This window comes from Podarcis tiliguerta (assembly GCF_965153285.1).
Source record: "Podarcis tiliguerta genome assembly, chromosome: 9".
Taxonomy (NCBI): Eukaryota; Metazoa; Chordata; class Lepidosauria; order Squamata; family Lacertidae; genus Podarcis; species Podarcis tiliguerta.
Window position 1 is genome coordinate 47,556,699 of NC_139542.1, and position 17,884 is coordinate 47,574,582.

Consider the following 17,884-nt stretch of genomic DNA (forward strand, 5'->3'; position numbering starts at 1 on the left):
TATTACAACAGCATGCTGCATGAGCTAAGTAAGGAAAGTCTGTCCTATTATGCTTTGTGCTATTTCAAATAATATACCAAAAGTTTATAATGACCACACCAGCTATGCATGTTTGCAGTGATGCAGATGATATTTCAGCTATCAGTTGTTACATGAATGGCATTGCTCCTTGTGCTGCTTATTTTGCTCATTTAAAAGAAAATACAACAAGAGACAGAAGCAGCTCTCCTGAATTGTGCTTGTGATTATGAAACTAGGAGTGTCCCTGCTATGCAACAGTGAAGCAACCTGCTTCAGGTGTTACCATGATAGGAGTGTAGATGAAAACAAGAACTGGTTTTTGAATGGTGCAGTAAGATTATTAGTATTTTAATGGTATTAGCCTTGAAGGTGGGAAGGTGTATGATCTTGTGAGAGGATAAGAAACTGAAGTGTGAGCTCATATTCCTGTTAAGAATTTATCAAAGATTTAGCTTTTAGTAATAAATAATGGTTGGGTTTTTTCCTTCTATGTACAGTAAAGGTTCTACTGCTGCAGCCAGTGCAACGAGAGGTGATTCATGGTGCAACATCAATATCAATAATATTTATATTCTGCTAAAGGCCAGGCCACTAGTCAAAATGAGATATTATATGACACTTTCTTCTTGTACATATAATAAAAAGTCCCTACTTTATTTCTCCAACACCTTTAATGTAATTTGTTATAGCTTTTCTGCAATCACTACAGCTGCTGTATAAGCATTATCTATTACAAGATTAACCTACTCAGCTAGAACTGAATGCATATGCTGATATATTAATGAGATTTAGATAGCTTTTTTTGCCCAATGTAGAAAAGTAGGTTAAAATGGGCAAATCATACATGTGGACCAGATTAAAACTATAGATACATTTTCTTAAATTAAGTCAAACAAATAGGTGACTTAAAGTAGAATCCTATACATACAGTATACTCTCAGAATTAAGCCCTATTGAGTTTGATGGAGACTTACTCCCAGGTATATAGCTTAGGGTGATTAACCTTTATTCTCTTACAGTGGCGTAGCGTGGGTTGTCAGCACCCGGGGCAAGGCAAGTAATTTGCGCCCCCTAACCCGTGGATTTGCGCCCCCTAACCCTAACCCCCAGATGTTGTGCCCGGTGCGGCCGCCCCCCCCCTGCACCCCCCCACGCTACGCCACTGTTCTCTTAACAACTGCATGCTGACAGTGGGACTGAAACCATTCCACCCACCTCTCCTTTTTGCTCTGTGCCACCCTTTCCCCTGTTTTTCTGCTATCCTCTAGCTATTTTTCACTTCCTTTTCACCCTCATGAAATTAAGACAAGGTCTGTACTGGGGTGCAAGTCTCCCACCCCTGGAATATACAAAAGTGTAACCTTTACAACACAGGGCTATCAGCTTTTACTCCTTCAGCAAATAGTGTTAGCACTCATTTTCTTTGTGATTCAAGGACCCGCCACCCGCTTGAGGATAAGAAAGACACATGGACACAGTATATTACGTTAATGGGCTAAAAAAGCCCACAACTTTATTGATTACAGCATGTGAGGGGTATTGGCTTAGGCATTGGATAAAACAACAGAGCATGACTCCAGCCCCTCAGGGAGGGATGAGTCTATCAAGTGTTAACCACCAGTGGAAGGAGCCTGTTGCTGCAAATACAACTACAAGATCCCCCTGATGTCACCGGGGGTCGTGCCATGGCCCTAGTCACCAGCAAGGGCGTCAGACAGGATCCATGACCGCCGAATTCCTTTACCGGAATACCCATAAAATGGAGGGGTAGGTGATGGCCACACCCTGCCCTCCAACACACAACCATATTCCAATGCCTAACCGCCAGAGTATACAAAAGTGTAACCTTTACAACACAGGGCAGTCAGCATTTACTCCTTCAGCTAATAGTGTTAGCACTAATTTTCTTTAGCATCTCTGCCAAAACTCTGCTATATATTTTTCTCCCCAGATTCTTCTACAAGCTCCACTTGCATTCAGTACAAACACATTACTTTCCTGAATACTTATTGAACTGTTGTGAGCCTTTAGTTCTGTCTCCTCATTCACAACAAAGAAGAAAGATGAAACACAAAATATCTAACATATTTGGCTTGCATGGAAAGTCTTCAGCAAAGACCCTCATAATTATGAGGTTACAACCAAAGAAGGCCTTCCTCCATCCCCTAACTCAGTGGTTTTCAGCCAGTGTGCCATGGCACCCTGGGATGACTTAAATGGTGGTCAGGGGTGTGCAAGTGAAACCAGCCTCCACCAGTCCATTCTTTCCTCCCTTTCGTGTCTCTGCCTCTAGAGGCTTTGTAGCTGATTGTTACAGTGGCCCTAGTTACAAGCTCTCCATGTGACTGGTACCTCTGGGCCAGCCAGGGAATGCTGGTTGCCAGGAACTGGGGTCACCTTGGAGTAAGCAAGCAAGTGGGTGATGACTCCCAAGGAGAGGGGAGGGAAGAGAAGAGGATGCTGAAGGAACCCTCCACAAGCGAGGGTGTCCCAAAAGGGGTGAGGGACTGATGGCTTGGGAGGCAAGGGGTGACATAACTGAGCTCCTGAGACTCAGAGTTTGTTTCCTCACTAGAGAACCACAGAAATAATGTAGTTGGTCAAGGGAGCTGTAGACTCAAAAAGGCTGAAAACCTCTCTCCTAACACATTGTCACTGAAGGAAGCTAGAGAAGAACTTTAGCTGTCTATCTTTAATAAGAACCAGAAACCAACAGGAAATTCCTGATTACATTCAGATATGACCATGTCCATGGTCACCTAGCAATAAGATTATATAATACGCACATTATTTAACACATACCTACATATATATCACATACAGATCTTACGTTTTGTATGATGGAGACTCTGAGCAAGGTTTTCCCAGAAGGTCTAAATTGTAGGGTGGCGCTCCTTACATTAGAGGTGCTTTCTCTCATAACGAGGATTGTGATGCAATGGGACATTTATGCACTGAAGGCTGCAACCATAACCACACTTGTTAGGGAGGAACCCCCCCCCCTTCCTTTCCAGTCAACTTTCTGTAGGATCGGACTGTTAGTTAATTGTGTTTTGGCACCCAGGGGTGTAAATTGTGTTTTTAAGCGTATATTTGAAAACCTTCCATTCTAGTTCACTGTGATCTATTTGCAGACACCATTTCCTCAAGGAATCTATAAACTGAATACATGCAATGTTTTATGCTGTGACTCTCACAGACAACGGAGTTGCTTATCATTTTGAGTTACCGTTGAACATTAAAACATTATTTATCTTTTTGTTGCTGTTGAGGAAAATCAATGTGAATGCAGTGCCACAGTCCTATTTTTTATAAGTGCAGAAGTACTATGGAAGCTCCTTAGTGCTACATAAATATAATTATGAAAGGTGGAGTTTTCAGTTTTTCTTTCATTTTACCCACTAAAGGCTGCCTTTGTACAGTTCTTTCTAGATTCAGTGAGGTGCAATATGAGTGATAGATGATTGTCTGGGTATTTATTATTCAGTTAGAAGAATGTTAGGAAAGGAAAACATTTCCCACTTTTCATGGTACCACAAACAGTAGTTTAAGATAGTTAGGGAGAGAGGGGGAGGTTGTTGCAGAAAATCATTTTAGCCTGAATTTCTTATACCCATGCAGCCCTGAGCCTGCAATTTCACTGTGTGAAGAGATGCTCTGTGTGTCTGGGCTGTAACTCAATGGAGAACTCAAATTCAGGTTGCAGTTTCTGCCAAAATCTTTAAATGCTCGGATCAGAGCAATATGTAGGCAAAACATAGTTCAAAGGCACAGCAGGTGCTACGTATGTCTATGCAAGCAAATATGTTGAAATTAATAATAATAATAATAATAATAATACCCCTCCCATCAGGCCGGGCCTCCCCAGCCACTCTGGGCAGCTTCCAACAGAATATTAAAAACACAATAAAACATCAAACATTAAAAGCTTCCCTAAACAGGGCTGCCTTCAGATGTCTTCTAAATGTCAGATAGTTGTTTATTTCCTTGACATCTGATGGGAGGGTGTTCCACAGGGCGGACGCCACTACCAAGAAGGCTCTTTGTCTGGTTCCCTGTAACCTCACTTCTCGCAGGAAGGGAACTGCCAGAAGGCCCTCGGTGTTGGGCCTAAGTGGCCGGGCTGAACGATGTGGGTGGAGATGCTCCTTTAGGTATACTGAAACCTTGAAACCCTGTTATAAGGGAAAGGGATGTGCACAACTCATCACAGCCTGCGGTTCCAGTTCTTATACTGGGCAAGCAACTTAGCACTTCTGCCAGATGGGTTAACCGTTCCCATCTCTGTGTTGGTGTCTCCTTGACCTGCCTCCTCAGAGGTGGGCGGGACAGACAGGGTAACAACCCCACAGCTGAAGAAGTGGAACTGCACATGGTTTCTGTTACTCTGGAGGTAGAGTTAGTGGCACAGTAGGCAAAATGGATGAGCCAGAACCAGCCTCCAACATCTCTGGAGACCAGGCAGAGCTGTAGGGACTCATGGGGTGATGGAATCCTTTGGGAGGAAGGGCAGGATATAAAATTTAATAAATAAATAAAATAAACTCATTTTCACCTCTCACTTTCATGGCTCAGCTCTTGATCACTGGCCAATGCCACCCTGGTAAAGAAACCTAGTGAAGGCATTTTCTGGTGGGATTTGTTCAGAACTATGCAGAAGCATAATTTAGATTTATCTTTTGACCAGTATTTCCAATGTATTTAAGAAACTGGCTAACGTAGTAACTTTTCTTTGCCATGTAGTGCCAGCACACATTGCTGGGTTTTTCCACCATCTACGTGTTGTCATGGATCTAAGCCTCATCAATACTCCTTCAATAAATTTTATTCAGATTCTGATAATGCAATTAGCTGAGGTTTAAGCAAAAAAAACAAGTTGCTCTGTTTCACAAGAGATAAATGTCAAGGCTTGTGTAGAGTTGCTTGGCAACAGAAAGCTTGTGTATGAGGGTAGTTCTTATGTGTCCAAGAGTTCCACATCGTTGCCATAACTATATTGTCTCAGTCTGCAGTTAGAAAGGCAAGGCTGTGAAAGGCAGGAGCAGTTAAAAGCTAGATGAGCACCTCATGTCTGCCAAGAGAAGCGTAGAAGCACAATACTGTTGTGGTAAAACTGCAATGTTTTATTGCATTATACATATCACAAAAAACAACAGCAACTGCTCACTATTGGTTATTAAAGGTAACTTACATAAAATGCAATAAATCAACATAGTTAAGATAGACAATGAACAATCAAAACCAGAATACTTTCAGCAGCAAAACTAGTGATTCAGAGATGCCCATACACACACACATCAAGTCAGCCCTGGACGTCATCCAAAATAGGAAGATCTTGGAGCCTTTCTGGAATGCCACAAGGGCAGAGTTAGTCATTTGACCTTCTTAGGGAAGTTGTAGTAGTAAAATTATTGCTCCTAGCTATTGATGAATATGACTTCATATAACTCAATGACTTCATTCTGAACATGAGCAGATAAAACCATATTTAAATCAATGGGTCACTATCACTTGGGACAACCCAAGCAGAATGGAATGGACAATATCTAAAAGCTGCTGAAGGACCTAACAGAATAAACACAGAGATGTTTCACATCTATGGAAACATTTATAATCTGGGCCATTAACACTGCCTAAGTCAGTGTTGCAAGAGCAAAAGCAGGGATCATTCTGTTACTAATCTAAGGGTTAATTCTATTGACAGTCAGCTAATTAAGAGGGAGATGAAGATGTTGCCTAGCAACCAGCCAGCGTGACATGAACCTTGCTGAGGTAACTTGAACTCTCATGGGCTATGTTGTTGACTCCATGCTTTCAACAAGTCCTATAAGAAAGACAAACTCCCCAGTGTTTATTTCTGCTAATATTTTATATGTTGGATATCCTTTCCCTCTACCTCACCAGCCAAAAAGATCCTCAAACAAATGTTTTCTGCTGCAGGAGGGAGGGGTTCTGAACTATAGTAGTTAACTTTTGGTATGTATGTGCAAAACTGCTGATTGCTATCCAACATTTTCAATCCAATGTCCTGCTTTTCCGTGATAACTGAGCACATGGAAAACTGGATGAGGGAAATACATTGCATAGAACACTCTGGAAAATGTCGGCTATAATTTTAAAAACTGTTTTGCTTCTTTCCATCAGGCTTTGTCCACACATGTGCAACAGGTATATGGAGTTATGCATGACTAGCTGTGCTTGCTATGTCAGAGAATGTGTGTTTTAATTCACATCAGAATGCCTATCAAAACATGCATCCATCAAGAGGAACGAAATCCTGGCATAAATCTACACTTGGATGAGCATCTAAGCTACTATTTTTCTACCTAACTTGTACAACAGGTACTGATTATTTATACCCCCTGATGCGTAGTGACCTGGACAGAATCAGACATGTGAAAAGCTTGTGGCAATTGTACCAGTGGAAAAAGATCCATGTTGAATATTGAACCTAGAAGAATACAGTGGCATTCATGCTTCAATCACCCCTGCTTCCTTAATTAGTACTTTTAGTGAACGTGCCTCATGGTGGCAGAACTAATAACAGAATGAATATTTGGTTTTTTAAAATGCTTTAATATGCTATGGTAACTTACGGTGTTCTTTTTCATTCTCATATCTTGCCATGCAAATATGGTATGGAAAAGTTGACATTAATGCGTACAGGGAAAAATGATAAATTGGGCCAGTCTTACTACTCACTCATACAATGACAATCTCACATTTCATGCAAGTGTTTTTCCCCCTTGGAAAGAAAATGAAGAATTGTTGTTTGGAAACAAAGAGGTAAGGTGCCATTGAATAAAAGCTTACAAAGACCAAGCTGTCAGGTGATACCTGCAGTCAGCAGCATGACTATTTGACTTGAACATGGGGCCAAAGAGCACCAGGGAACACTAACTCATCCGAACATCATTCGTGGTCTTTGGGGCATAATTGTTTTTGTTGGTTACTGTGTATTTTTGTGTCTTTATATTGTAAACCACTCCGTGATCCGCGGATGAGGTGTGGTAGATAAATTTTATAAATAATAATAATTAGGCAAAGGGATATTTTAGCCTCTCTTGGCCAATCTTTGTGCAGCTCATCTAGCCCCACAGAGCTACTCCTTTTCCTGCTGCCCAGCTGTTAACTAAGCAGGGCCAGTGTTCTTTACTGGGTCACAGCCATGGGAAAAGTTAGAACTTCTATGCCTCATCAATCCTACTTTAGATAAGATTGCTATTAATAGCGTGCGGACAGTGATTTGTCAAGTATCATGATTACAAGGTTGTGCATCCCAGTGAAATGCATGTGTGTTTGCTGAATATGTGCGTGTTCATGGCCTTGACCATCACTGACCACAACCACTGACATGTAGTCCTCAACCACATACCCTCCAACATTTCTCCAATGAAAATAATGATAATAATACCCCACCCATCTGACTGGGTTGTCCCAACCACTCTGGGTGGCTTCCAACACATATAAAAACATAATAAAACATTAAACATTTTTTTAAAACTTCCTTATATAGATGTCTAAAGGTTGTATAGTTACTTATCTCCTTGACTCAGAGCTCGCATAACTCCATACCCTTCAACATTTCTCCATAGGTCCATCCTAAGGGGAAGCAGAACATTCTGGGAGCAAATCAGAAACTGGCTTCTGTAAATCCAGAACCCCACCCATCTGACTGGGTTGTCCCAACCACTCTGGGTGGCTTCCAACACATATAAAAACATAATAAAACATTAAACATTTTTTTAAAACTTCCTTATATAGATGTCTAAAGGTTGTATAGTTACTTATCTCCTTGACTCAGAGTTCGCATAACTCCATACCCTTCAACATTTCTCCATAGGTCCATCCTAAGGAGAAGCAGAACATTCTGGGAGCAAATCAGAAACTGGCTTCTGTAAATCCAGAACCATCCCTGGCAAATATAGGGACACCTGGAGGGTCTTCAACCATACACCCACCACTACATATGACCCTAGAGGGCAAAAATCTGTGCACCCATTTTTGAGCATTAAAAATCAGTTCCTTTTCAGATCTTTAAAAGTTGCTATTTTTCCCTATGATTACTATGTACATTTAAACAAGTATTTGTGTATGTGTTTTGTTTTTTTAAAAAAACTAAAACATTGTTGTATAAGGGAAGCCCCCTTCTACATTCAATGACTACTGCTGATTCTGAACTACCTGCAAATTCTTCTATGTGACCTTTTAACTCTTGCCTGGGCAACAGGCCAGCTCTGTTCTTGTAACTCTCAGTAATGACTCAGGGTTGCTGCTGCTCAATTTGCCCTCTTACTCCAAGCCTGACTGCCTCTTTCCCTCCAGCAACTCTGATTCTCCTGCACCAGCTGAGTGCAACTGAGACCTTTGCCTCATCCAACAGAAAGCCTGATTCCACTACCAAACTTTATAGAAGTAAACATTTGATGCACACGTAAGTCTATTTTTGGCAAAGTGCTCTGCATACCCAATATATTCCAAGCCAATATCCCTTGCAGAGTGAAAGGTCTTTTCTGAGTTCACAAAGATCACAGCAAAATCTTTACTGGGTTTAAGAGTAATGTATTTCATGCCAGATATTTCAAGAAAACCATTCCTGAGGGCAGAGCAACACACTAAAACCTGCTTGTTTTTCTTCCTCCTTTCATCAAGAGAATCCGCAACTGGAGGCAGAGATCAATTTTGGCTGTAGTATCAATAAGACATTAATTGATAAGCATGCAAGGTCAGATATAAATAATGCCTCTCTTAAATATCCACATAGACCTGCCATCCATTTAGAAGAGCATGATATTCTCTTTACAATCAGCAGATTCTCATTGTGTAGTTCCTACCACAGCATTTAAACTGCAGACGAGGAGCTGTTTCTTTGAATGAATTCCCAGCATGCACATGCACACACACACTGTCCCTGCACACTTAAAACTAGCATTGTCAGGGAAGCAGTCTAGGCTAGATTTCCCCTGGTGTTCTAATTTTCAATAGGTGGAATTCAACGTAGCGCTAAGGAGATTGGGGAAAAGAGAGGGAGGGAATAGCCCCATAGAGCAGGTGACTATCCTTGCCCTGACTTCTGCTAGCAGGACAAGTTAATTGAATCCATCCCTGTATGTTGAAAGGGTTCAGGGATGCACTCAAACATATGTGTCATGAGTCCCGAGGAATCATCCTGGAAGGACTGGTCATATGAAGGTGAGAAGTGGGAAGATCTGCAATGAAGCCATCCCCACTCCACTCCTTTATAACAAGAGTCCAGGTTGGATCAACATCTCAGCTTGCTTAGACATTCTATGTGCCTGCTGTAGCAGTGACCCTTGCCTAGCTTATGTACCATACTGATCTGATTAAAGCTAGTAGCAGAAAGCATGATTTGAGTCCTTCATCTAGAAAGAGCCAGGGCAACATGCATCCTTGCCAGCAGACTGATGTGATCCAGTCTTCTTACATAGAGGAGTCTGCTGGAGCCAGCCCAATATATTTCATTGCTTGAGGCAAAGGACCAGATACGAGTGCTCATCTAAGCTCCCTTTACGCACTCAGTCCAGGGAGCTGCTCAGACTGGTAATTGAACCTTACTTCAACATTGGGGAAAGGACAGTGCTGTGAGTCCCTCAATTGCGACTGGTTTAGGGCTGGAAGGGACTGTCAGATGAGTCAGAGGAGAGCACAGAGCACTCCATTGGCAGGGGGTGGGCTGAGAGGGAGGATGGCACCCCTACTCTGTTGCATTTAGAAGCCAGGGAAGGGATGAAGCACCAGTGGCTCCGTCAAGCTGCTTGCACAGAGCAGAAGATTGCCTAGCAACAGGGGAAGATGTCGACCTGCCAGGAGGGGAGACTGGACAGTTGGAGGAGGCTGGACAGCTAGCGCACACCTCCAAGCACACCAATCTCATTGGGAAAGAGAGAGCTCTTTTGAGTGTACCACGTCTTCCCTCCAAAGCTGATGGGAGGGACATGACCAGTTGTTGAGGCAACTTCTCAACTTTAGTCTCTTCTTGGACCCATTGATATCATTCTTCAGCTCTTAGTTGCACCGTTTGCTATCTGTGCTCTTAGTCTGACCAAAATCACTGGAAGCATTGATTAAAGCTTTCTTTTTTACACACCCGTAGGAGCCTCTGACATTGCTTCTGAGATGGAAGCCAGGACCCATGTAACTGAGGGCACTAACTAGCTTTGTGGGGTGTAGGGCAGGTCACATGGAACATACAACTCTGTCTTCCAACACTTCCCTGCCACTCCCAAGGGATGAAACTAGGGTGGTGTCCTGTGCCCAGGGCACCTGATTCAAGGGGGTGTCAGATCATGATTAATGTTAAATGTGTGCATACTGTAGTAGACCTATATATATTATTTACATAAATAAAATGTATTTATTCTAATAATGTATTAGGTGACACTATTGGTAAGGGACTGCATGAAAAAATATAATGTGTAAAGTTACTGATAGAATAATTATGATTTTTTAAATGTTTCTCCTTTACGTGCTATTGCACGTAATAATGTAATGTAATGTAATAATGTAATTTAAAGAAATATGTTGGGGTTTTTTATCATGTTATTACAACTGTTGTTAACTTTTATGTCACTACATACATGGTTGACTATGGGATGCATTTCATGTTGTTGGTCCTGGGTGCCAAAATAGCCACTTCCAATCCTGCTGGCTCCCTATCTCCTAGCATTTTCTGCCTGATGTGGCTGCTTCACACTGCCCAATGGTAGGCCCAGCAATGAATCTTCTGTATGTGTGTATTGGCTGAGAAAAGAATAATAATAAAAAATCTACTTGGATGTACTAATTAGCTCTCTCTTTCTATGGGCTCTGCCAGATGCTCAAATTGTGGTTCATGAGCTCCCTTCAAGTGGGCCATGGAAAGGTTGAAAAAAGTCAAGAATATTTGTATTTGTTTCTGCATTTGATTAGTTTGCTTTCTGACTCTGCTGGCTGGCCCAATTTTGACCAGAACTGGGTTATCAAACTAGCCAACAAGACTTGGAGCTGGGACCCATGATTTTATAATAAACTGCTAGTTCACTGTACTCATATTTCCCTTAAAAATGTACTAATGGTCTGTCTTAGGACCTATGATTTTATAATACAATGCTGATTTTGATGATGATGCCAGAGACGAAGAAAATAAACACTGTTAAAACATGAGCTTTGATTTGTTACTATTTGTAACTATTACTATTACTACTAAGTGGTTCACTGAAATCCTCAGAAACACTTTAGTGGAAGTACATGGTACATGGTACATGATACAATACATTTATGCCAGGAAAGGACCAGCTTCAGTTCTCATTCTCAGCTTTTCCTGTGCCTAACTAGGTAACTACTGTGTTACAGTTTATCTTGTGCCCATCCAATTATGCTTAGTTTAGATGTGAATAAATGGTTATTGACCAAATCAATAGCCTTAGCAATGCTATACTACATGTATAATGGCTGTAAAAAAACAACAACTGTTGTTTCTTTAGCCGCAAGAGAAGAATGGCTAGGCTAAATATCGAACTAAATTTGCCTCATTAGGTTATATTCAGATTAGAAGTGGATAGGAAAGGAAGTCCGTTTTTTTAAAAATGACTTCTATTTCCTCCCTCTATCTCAGATTAATTAGAATTTACCAGTAAAGGTACTTATTAAACATCACAATTAGGTTTTATAGCAACCATATTAAAGTTTATGAAGAAACTGAGCAGCTGTTCGTTTCAATTTGCAATATATGAAGACTTAAATTTGCTTTTGTCGTCAAAGTAAGAAAATGAAATGAAGCCATGTATATACTATTTTCTCATATAAGGAGCTCCTCGACTAGCATATTTGTATATCATATGAATTCCTATTATTTTTTGTATATATCCATATATCACACTACAGTCATATTCTGTATGTAGTAGTTCTAATGTTAGCATCAGGCTTTAAAGATTAACCAATCATACAAATTTGTTGATTCCACATAATCTATACCATATCTGGGAATTGAGGCACATACAGTACCTGGCAAAACAGAAGACTGGAAATATAGCTGAAGAAATAGGGTGGTATTCTAACTATGTCATTGACATTGCAGACTCTGCAGTCTGGTTGATCTGATCCCATTGGCCCTTAGCTTTCCTCTAGCCTGAAGGCATCAATCTCACCGTGATGGAACAGAATTTGGTGACCATACTAGGAAGCCAAAAAGAAGCAGACATCTTTCAGTTATCACATTGTACTTTTATTTTATCCCTCAGAATTTTGCGGTATTTAGAATGCCTTAAGTATCTTTTTCTCTCTCTTACACACACACACACAACCCCACATAATTGACTTGGGTTTGGAATCTGAGATTCTTAAACCAACTACAACACCAGGGATTTTTATATCCAGGTTCAACTAGAATGACTTACTGAAGCAACAAGCAACCACTGAGGACTGTCTAACTGTAAAATAGAGTGGCAAGTTTCCCATTTTGTTTTGAGTTTTCCATTGAAGTAAACTCATTGTTTTAGGCATTTGAAGGCTAGGGTGATGGCAACTGGGGTGGAGATTAAACTTCTCCTTCTACCTTTCTTTACTCCTGCACCCCTCAATTTGCTGCAGAGGGTACCTCAACCGTCTGGAGAAGATTTGGGGGCATGGGAGGGGGGTTACAGGGGGAGAAGAGGAAGGGAAAATCCTGTGCGTGCAAGCAGAAGTCTGTTGTGCAATATGACATCACAGGACGATACCCACAGGCACTTCCATTTTAGGAAAATGCAGGGTTCTTTTTTCATATTCTCAATGTGAAATAAGGCCAGAGAATTCCTAAAGCGCTTTCCATTAGTACTGTTCAAGCACTGTAATTTGGTCAAGCTAATGCTCATTTAATAGAAAATGAGATTATTTACAGATAGTTCTGAAATGTGGGCATGAGTGCAGATGTGCTGCTGTTGAGGAAAGGGGAGATTTGTCCATTTGCTATCAGATGTTTTAGAATGTTCATCTGATTTGTTTATTTATTGCATAATTGATTTTTTTTTTAAAGAATACATTTCATGAAGTCCAACTTAAGGACCTAGGCACTCTACATTTTGTAGTACATAACTGCTTTTTAAAAATAAAATAAAAACCCTCTAACCCCGGGCAATGGGTTAGAATACAGGAGTTACAAAAGAGCACCTTCAACAGAGCCATAAACAGGCACTTAGAACTCTGAAAGATCATATCATTTCCTAGTGGACAGAGTGCTTAACTCCATTAGTGCCACAGTCTGATTAAATCACACCACATCACATTTTAAAAGCGTTTCAGCCAATTAAGTCAGCCCCACAGTGCTCAATTCATCTCTGCTTTTTCGAAGGCCATAAAGATGTTGGAAACAAATTTATGATCTGGCCTATAAGTGAGATGACTTATTATAATACAGCTACGGTTAAAGCAGTTTTGTGAAAATAAGAAGGGATGGGAAATATTATCTCAAATCAAACTTTGGTATGGAGCTTTTTAAATTATTTTTTGTATTTGTAAGTAACAGCCACTGATTCAGAAAATCTTTAATTGCACTTTTCAGAGGGTTTTTCTCAGTGCAGCAAGAAATCAGAGAGCCGAGAAAATCAACTAGCTGGAACAGAGTGAGGAGTGGAAAAAAATAAGCTAAATTCATTTTCAACCACCTGACCCCCATCACGAAAATTTCTCCTTGTAACATTAATAGATCACCTCACTGGTAATACCACCAAGTAGCAGAGGAATGGATAAATATGATCTCTGATGTAAAATCCATCTAGATCCATCTTGCTAGCACATTTCAAAAAGCATTTCAGATGATTAGGTTGTTCCATTCATTCCTACATATCTGGCATTGCACAGATGCTAAGAAAGGTACCAGGGAGAGTGCTGAAGGCTTTTAGCGATATCTGTATGATTCATCACGTGCACCTATGCAGCACAAAGTGTGCTATTTATCATCACATCCTTGACTGAAATGAAATATAGGGTCACTTACATTCAGCCCATGTCCAACCCAAAAAACAGCAGAGGGATGGAAGGGATTAAAAAACTGGCAATAGGAAATGTAAACTGTGTAAAATGAGGAAATCAGTGTGTACATGAAACAAATATGTCTAACTTATGTGAACTTTGGTTACGTATTTGAAACATAGCTCCTGACTCATGTGAAGAGATTATTTCAACCAATCAGAAATACGTTCCTGACATGTTGTTGTTGTTTAGTCGTTTAGTTGTGTCCGACTCTTCGTGACCCCATGGACCAGAGCACGCCAGGCACTCCTGTCTTCCACTGCCTCCCGCAGTTTGATCAAACTCATGTTTGTAGCTTTGAGAACACCATCCAACCATTGTTCCCGACATAGCAGCAACGAAATTCTGAGATCTTCTCACATCCATCTTTCCATTTGCACCTCTTCATGTTCTCTCCATAATTTTGTTTGCTTCTTGTATCAACACAAGCCCTGCTGTTAGTTTTGGATCATCCACCAAGAACCGGTGGTGGTCCACTTGGTCTTTTGAAATTATAGAGTCTCCATATTAATTTATTACATCGGACTGAATTGTCTATTGTCACATTTCCTGCATATGTCCATTTTAACTTTACGGCCTTTGGCACGACAGCCATACCTTTCTACATTTGTCATATACAATTATCAGTTTTTATATCTTTTAATGATATTCCCGCAGTATGAACAGAGACCTCTGTGTGAGCAAGAGTAGACAAGGGCCTGCTCTTCTTTTTCTTCTTTGGGGAAGAAATAGTACACATGATAAAGATCATAACGGGGGCTATCTCCATGGTAGAGAGGAAGTACTCACAAAGTTCCTCCACAATGTGATTTCAATACCACCTCTAGCTGACTGTATGAATGGGGGTAAAGAAACAAGGACTTTGCCCCATGTCTTTTGTATAAATTGAATAGAAACCTCTGGTGCCCTTTGACTCAGCAGGTGCCTCCGCTAATGGAAGATGAGGAGGAGCACCTCTAGCTGATTTCACTCTCCCTGCAACCACCAGAAGTTCCTGAAAACTGGCTCCAGACAGTTTGGAGCACCCTGTGGAAGGGGCTGCAGGGGGAATTGCAAATTGGCCCAAATCTCCTGCCCTCCCCTTCTGTTAGCAGAGGCATTTGCTGAATCCAAATCCTTTTCTGAGCATGAGGACACTATTTGGATTTTAACAATAATTAAAAGCAGTACATTTCCTGGCTATGCTTTAACTTGGTAATTAGCTGGGTTACTTGATGGGTGCTGTCAAGTCGTGGCCTGAAATAAAAAGAGCAAAGTGGCTTCCTGGAGCAAATTGAACTAACTTAGCAAAACAATAAATATGTGTATTGACAGGCAATGAGACGCTCCAGCCATTGTGGGGCAAGCAAAACCTTTCCATCCTGAACTCCGAGGATAAAAATTCTGGCCTGAAAAGAAGTAGGAAACACACGCACACAGAGTACATTCCATTAAATTTTTTTTTTCCTTAATCTAGATTTTCAAGATTAAATCTTCAAAAGAGAACTATAAAACAAATATAAAACAGATCGAAAACATCACAAACAAAAGCAATTCTCATATCTACAGTAAAAAATACAGAAAACATTTGATATAAAAGCTGTTAAAATCCTGGGCAATCTTTTTTTTAAAAAAAATGTCTAAAACGTGGGTCTCCAGGCAACCCAGTCACGTGGCAGCTTATAAATAATAGTAATTATTATTAAGAAAGCCTACAAAGCAGCAGGAATATTTAGAGAAGGACCTCCAGTGCCAGACTTAACAAACAGGTAGTTTCCTTTCCTAAAAAGAAAAGAAAAGGAAGAAAAGCTAACATTTTCAATGAATATATCTCCTTCACAGACACCTTTGTAATGATGATGATGATGATGATGATGATGATGATGACATTAAAATATCCTGTTCTTCTTCAATAAAAGAGGAAAAATGGAGACCATATTGTATCAAAGGTCTCTTTTTTGGAGATGCCCTTGATTAGATTGCCCTTGATTGGAGATGCCAATGGTTTGTGAGGCATTCTGACAGAACAATACTCCATATATAGAATCATAGAGTTGGAAGAGACCACAAGGGCCATCGAGTCCAACCCCCTGCCAAGCAGGAAACAGCATCAGAGCACTCCTGACATATGGTTGTCAAGCCTCTGCTTGATTAATTATTAACCCAACCCAAATATTATTAGCCCAAGTACATTCCATTTGAAATGCTTATTTTTTCAGTTTAGATTTTCTTTAAAATGCTCTTTTTTTTTGCACACTAAAAGTTATTCTGTTTCAGCAGTGGAGAGAAACCACATCATCATGTTATCAGCTCTGCTGCAGAACTCGTCATATCTAGGCATAATAGCTAATACATAAATAACACATTTACTTTCTAGCCATAACCAAAGATACAAAATTTCAAGGCAAAGGCCTGCTTTATCCTAGTTAGGGTGGGCAAGGCTTGAACAGGTTAATATTCTTATCCTGAACATTTTTACTCAGTAATGCACCTGGTGAAGTAGACTTTTTCACTGCAAAAGGTTGCAGTCATAGCTGTTGGTCTTCACAAAGCTCTTGATTGTTTCTATGAAGAAATCAGTATTAAATAATTGGACCTTGTGCATTAGTATTCTCATTTGTCATTGTTGCTGTCATATATATAAGCCTTTAAAAAGATCTGACTTGGAGGAACACAAGTTGCACAATATACCAATGCAGTGTCTGAAGGTGCTATTAGAATTATGAATTATAAAACCACTCAGCAGTTTTACCTGTTCTGTGGATTTTCAGTGATGGAGAATGCTAGATTTGGACTACACTTTTCAGCCATCTGTCCTCTTCCTTTCTTTTCAATGACTCTTGCACTCATTTTGTAAGTCATCAAAGACACTTTGGGGTAAAAAGCATTATCAACCTTCCAGGACATTTCACATTGACTAAAGGAGAAAGAGATTTGTCTTTTTTATTGTTGATGGAGATGTTGCCATCACAGATCCTTAACACTTCCTTAGAATGGATTTGTAGCTTTTGGTAAATTCCATTTAAAGAATAGACTGAAGCTGTTTATTTGTGTAACTACATAATTCTATACATTAGGTTGTATCCAAAGCTACTTCTAGACCCATTGAAAGTAATGGACATAAGTAACTGAGGTCCATAAGTTCCAATGAATCTAGTCTGAGTAGGATGAAGTTTGGAAACAATCTATTACTTTTAATAATTATCTTTGTAATAAATCTACATACATGCATACCACTATTTCTTCTTAGAAAAGAGCAGAACAGCTAACACAGACCAATAACCAGATCTGTAGAGCCCACTTTGCTTCTATACTACTCCACTATTAAGTGGTCACAGACCATTCACTAGTTACTTCTAGCAAAATAGATACTGCATTTATTTTGGGGGCAAATAAAAAACAGAAACTTACCTGTTAATTTAACATAATTAAAAATAGCTTCTCATCTTAGTCCCCATGGCCTCATAACAGCCACCTCACCAAGCTGTTGCTTCAATGGTTGACAGTGTCATTCACAGTCAACTGCTAGATGTACTTTTCCATTTCCCCATAAACATCTATGTGCCAAAATAAAATCACATACCAGCATGCATCTCACTGATGGCCTCACACTTTGACTTGAGCTGTCCTGAAGTGACAGGGGTAAGAGCACATACTGTTCTTGAGACCCTTCATGAAGGCATGTTCTGTCAGTCAATTCCAAAATAACATTCCGAATGGTCGTTACCTCCACAATTTCATATTCAGCAAACTGTGGCACTGACCCCATTTTTTTTAGCTTTTCATTTATCTCTGGTGTGGTTAGCAAAGATACATAATTTTCATTTCTACTGCTATGGGCCATGAAGATATTTAATAGGCTTGACCACAAACAATT

General features: G+C 40.2%; 1 long non-coding RNA gene across 2 annotated transcripts in view; it reads right to left on the bottom strand.

Annotated features, from left to right (window-relative positions):
- Nucleotides 1–17,502, bottom strand: part of LOC310685466 — a 73,407-nt gene extending 55,905 nt beyond the window's left edge. For both annotated transcript variants that reach the window (XR_014515298.1, XR_014515299.1), the window contains exon 1: nt 17,419–17,502. This is a non-coding gene — a long non-coding RNA (uncharacterized lncRNA). The remainder of the gene's footprint in view (nt 1–17,418) is intronic.
- Nucleotides 17,503–17,884: the final 382 nt, after the last annotated feature.